A 5204-nucleotide genomic window follows, 5' to 3' on the forward strand; every position below is an offset into this window, starting at 1 on the left:
TTTTTGAGAGGTTTTCGCTATAGGGCGCGTGCGCTCGCCAGACAGACAGAGAGAGACAGAGAGACAGAAAGCGAGAAATCACCCCCCAGGGGGGATAGCCATGCCGCAATACCTTCTCCTCCATTCTCCTCTCGGGATCTTGGGCACGCACGCACACACGCCCGGAGTGAGTTTTAAGCCACCGGGTCCGGGATGTGAACCGCAGTCGACTACGTGGGAGTCCAGAGACAGCCATTACACTAACTGCTGGTTCCCTTCTCTCAAGATTTTGAGCACGCACGGCCGCACGCCTGCCCGCCTCGCATGTTCTTCCAGCCACAGGGTCTGGGAGTCAGCGCCGTGGGACCCAGCGCCTTAACTGCCACGTCATCTCCAGTCCTAGAATTGTATTGATTTTCCCAGCAAATTTACATTTTTAAAGAAGTTTACTGATTTCTTTTTTCAGAGAGACAGATAAGGAGAGAAGGAGGCACCCCCAGTAGGGGCCCAATGCTGTGCCCCACAGTCTCAGCCAGCCTGGGTCACAGACACCACCTGCCTCACGCGCTCAGGGAGGTCTACCTGAACCAGCAGACTTCCCGTGGTCCAGGCGTGTCACCACTGCGCCGTTGCCTGGCCACGTGAACTTCAATATTTAAAGCAAGAGAAGAAAACAAAATACTTCTGGGGCAGGTAGGGGCAGAGACACCAAAGAAAGAGCAAAAATACATTTACGGAAGGTTAAAAAAGAACGAAAAGAGAACAATAACGATCTGATTTTCTCTCCTAAAGTTCTTTCTGTCGACGATGCATTCCGGACCCCTTCGTTTCAAACCTGGCTGGTGGGAGGGGTGGAGAGGGGTTGAAATGAAGGATGCACTTCTTAAGAATTGCAGAAATAAAAAATGTTGACAAACAATGCCTCAGAGAACTGGAAGGGTCTCAGACTGCGTTGCTTCCCAAGTTCTGAGGTTTGCTAATGAATGCTTTTCAAAAACTTTCTATACAAAACTTTAAACACCATCAGAGAATTATACTAATCCACTCACCCCACTTTAACTCTTCACATATTCCCACTGCCTCTGGTTTTCTATTGCAGACAAAGGTAAATGGAAAATTGCTTCTGAGGTTTCTTTTGTGCTCTAATAATCTTGGGCAGTGCTCGCCTGGCTGTAGCCTCGTGTGCACCTTGTAAATTGATTCCAAACTACTCCCTTGTTCAAATACCCAATCCCCTTGGAAACCAGAAAGAAAATGAATAGTGGGTAGAAGCCTGTTTTACTAGCATTCAGTCAAAACTTCCATTATACAAATTTGTTGGTCCTTCGGCGCCTTTTAAGGTAGAAATATTCGTTAGGAATTGGTGTTAATACAACATGTATGTTTCATCTAGATGGATCTCAAAGTTGTAGTTTTCTAACCCTTAATGACCTCCCTGTCACCTGTTTCTATGGTACTTTAGTATGTAATTACCTTTGTGTGTGTGCGTGCATGTGTGCACGGTAACATGTCTTTATAGTGTTTCTGAATGTTTATTAACTTCTTACGTGGAGAAGCGTTGAGTGGAGGAGATGTCATTACCTCGTGGGTCTTTGATCAGCTCTTTTCCCTCAAAAGAATGTCTTTTGTGGGAAAATACTGAGCGAGAGAGAAGTGTAGCCTCCCACAAAGCAATTACCAAAGCATGTGTACACGGAGCCTGTCAGAAAATTCTGTGCTGCTTATTTTCTTTCTAGAGCAGACGAAGAAAAGGAGTTTTTGAAACATAATCACTACCTATTGCAATATCTGCAGCTTTTAAAGATCTCTGAAAGATAACTGTTAGTAATCTGACCCATTAGGGAAAATACTCCCTGCACTAGAATGTGAACGAGAAGGGCTGGAGTGGCTTGGGAGCGGGTCTGAATTTTTTTAAATTTAATTTTATTTTTATTAATTAATTTTTCTTTTTTTAACATTAATATGTTATACATCATTACAGTATACAAAATGAATTTTCCATCCAAAATATACTGTTGGCTCAATCAAGCACATCAACATATACGTTATCAACAAACAATATTCCATTTCTTATGTCTTGTACATTTTGCTTATTTTTTTTTTTTTGCCATCCTTGATTCCCCATCCCTAACCCTCTGCCATGTCCCACCCTCCTCCCATTGTCTCTGGTATCCATGATTGCTTTCTATGCCTTTTCCCCCATTTAATTGATTTGCTAATGAACTTAGTTTGTTTAAATATTTGCAATAGCAAGCACAGCTGATACGTACATACACAAGAACCCATGTCTGACTTGGGTCTGAATTTCTTGCAGTATCAGCCTCCTCTTCCCTGTCTTCTTATACCTGGAGTCGCCAAGGCTCTTCTCCAGCCACCTCAAGTCCTTCCTCGTTTCTGAGCTAATTCCCTGTCGGTTGCCCTGGTTTCTCCCCTGTCCTGTCTAAGGCAGTGACTGGCCATGGACTCGTGCTGTTCACAGGCCCAGTGGTTGTTGTGCTCCAGCAAGTACCCCCAGGCCTCCTTCACTGCTGTGGAGAGGGCTGGCCTGCCTCTAGTTCCCCCTCTAGCACTCCAAGTTCTCAGGAGGACTTCCACTCCTACCCACCTGATTTTCTCAATGCTCTCTCGTAAGAACAGCATCCGGAAGGACGGGTTTCCCTGTCCGCCCAGTATCTTCTCCCTCATCTCTGATGTCAGACTTCCATTTAAGTTTGGGTTGAGTAGGCATGAGGTCATCTCAGGCCCAGCTCTAGCAGGTTACACATGGCCCAAATTCAACCAATCAAAATGCAAAACTGCAAGTAAAAGGTAGAGGCATTAGAAAGAAAAGAACAGAGACGATATGATCATCTAGACAGAAAATTACAAGAACGCTACAAAGTATAATCTCCCCACCCTATTAGAATTAATAAGCAAGGTTGCAGAATAAGAACAACATACAGCTTTCAGCTTGTGGAAAATGGACTTAAAGTGGGAGTTTATTGTGGTGTGAAACTTTTTGAAATCCATGCATAGTTTTTTCTTAATACATATTTTCTGTGAACTGTTTAAAGACACTTGGATACTAGCAATTAACAACTATAATTTACTATTTAAAAAACATTGTTATTATTTTTCATTTTAGAGATTTTTTTGCTATAGGGCATGTGTACTCACTGGAAAGAGACAAAGTGAGAAATCATCCCCCCCGGGGGGGAGTGGCCATGCCACAGTCCTTTCTCTGTCGTTCTTTTCTTGAGATTTTGGGCATACACACACACGCTCCAGGCATGAGTTTCAAGCTGCCTGGTCTAGGACTTGAGTCGCGGTTGGCCATGTGAAAGTTCAGTGCCTCAACCACTACGCCATCTGGTGGCCTCCATTGTTACTATTTTTAAAAGTTTATTTCGTGAGAGGGGAAATGAGTGAGAGAGACAGAGAGAGAGACAGAGAAAGAAGAATCCCCGAAAGGGTACTAAGCCCAGCCTGCCAAGATCGAGGGCACATGTGTGTGTGCTTGACTTGAACAGAGACCTCAGGGTGCAAAAATATGAAGGCGATTCAAGGAGAAAAGATCATTTTTTCAAGAAATGGTATTAGGGCAATTGGATATCCATATGCCAAGAAAAAAAATCTTACGTATCTACTATTATAGACAAAAATTAACTCAGATCATAGACCTATATGCGAGACATAGCACTATAAAATTCTAGAAGAAAACATGCAGAAAGTTTAATAATCTTGAGTTAGGAAGAAAAAAACTTAAAAATAGGATAAAAAAGAATGAAGTATAAAAGAAAAAAATGTTAATTTGAACTTTATTAAACTGAAAGATATTTACTTTTCCAAAGACACCATTAAGAAAATGAAAAGGCAAGCTACCAGTTGGGAGAAACTACTTGTGAAAACACATCTGCCAAAGGAATTGTATCCAGAATATATAAAGAATTCTTTCCACTCAACAAACAGAAGATAAGAATGTCAAAAAAAAAATGGTGAACAATTTGAACAGACAGTTCATCAAGGAAGATACAAGATGTCAGACAAACACACGAAAAGATGTTAAATATCATTAGTTACTAGGGAAATCCAACCCAAAAGCACAATCATATACCACTATATACTCACTAGGATGACTAAAGTTAAAAGAACTGACAGGGAACCAGCAGTTAGCGTAATGGCTATGTCGCTGGACTCCCACGTAGTCGACCGCGGTTCGTGTCCCGGACCCGGTGGCTTAAAACTCATGCCGGGCGCGTGTGCGTGCGTGCCCAAGATCCCGAGAGGAGAATGGAGGAGAAGGGATTACGGCGTGACCATCCCCCCTGGGGGGGTGATTTCTCGCTTTCTGTCTCTATGTCTCTCTCTGTCTGTCTGGCGAGTGCACGTGCCCTACAGTGAAAATCTCTCCAAAAAAAAAAAAAAGAACTGATAATACCAAGTGTCGTCAAGGGTGTGGGGCAACTGTAACTCTCATACAGCATTGCTAGAAATTCAAAATAGTACAGCCAACTTGAAAAAGAGGTTGACAATGTTTTAAGAACTGAAACATACACTTTTCATGGTACCCAGCAATTTTACTCCTAGGTATCTTCCCGGGGAAAATGAAAACACATCCACACGGTCTTACACCTGAATGTACATTTTTGTTTTATTAACAGACCCCCAAACAGGAAATAACCCAAATGTCTAATAACAAATGAGTGAATTAGCAGATCGTGGTATATTCATATAAAAAAAATAGTACTCAGCAATCAAAAGGAATGAACTTATGTTTCATGATCTAGTATTGGCTTATGCTAAATTAAAGAAACCAGGAATTAAGGATTATATACTGCTTGATTTTATCCTATCGCATCTACATAATTTTATTATATTCTATATATTATTTCTATAGAATATACTATAACATTCTGGAAAAGGCGAAATCCTAGTAATATAAATATTAGTGGTTGCCAAGAGTCAGGAGTGGGGAAGGAGACTGCAAAGAACACAGGTCAACTGTTGGAGTATTGAAAATGTCCCATGTATTTTTTTTTTTTTTTGGAGAGATTTTCGCTACAGGGCACGTGGGCTCGCCAGACAGAGAGAGACATAGAGACAGAAAGCGAGAAATCACCCGCCAGGGGGGATGATCACACTGCAATCCCTTCTCCTCCATTCTCCTCTCGGGATCTTGGGCACGCACGCACACGTGCCCGGCGTGAGTTTTAAGCCACCAGGTCCGGGACGCGAACCGCGGTCAG

General features: G+C 42.4%; 1 pseudogene; it reads right to left on the minus strand.

The window, feature by feature from the left end:
- LOC102491663 (26S proteasome non-ATPase regulatory subunit 7-like) overlaps nt 1–2664 on the minus strand; it is a 20838-nt pseudogene extending 18174 nt beyond the window's left edge.
- Nucleotides 2665–5204: the final 2540 nt, after the last annotated feature.

This window comes from Tupaia chinensis, unplaced genomic scaffold (genome assembly GCF_000334495.1).
Source record: "Tupaia chinensis unplaced genomic scaffold, TupChi_1.0 Scaffold000102_1, whole genome shotgun sequence".
In the NCBI taxonomy this organism is placed as follows: domain Eukaryota; kingdom Metazoa; phylum Chordata; class Mammalia; order Scandentia; family Tupaiidae; genus Tupaia; species Tupaia belangeri.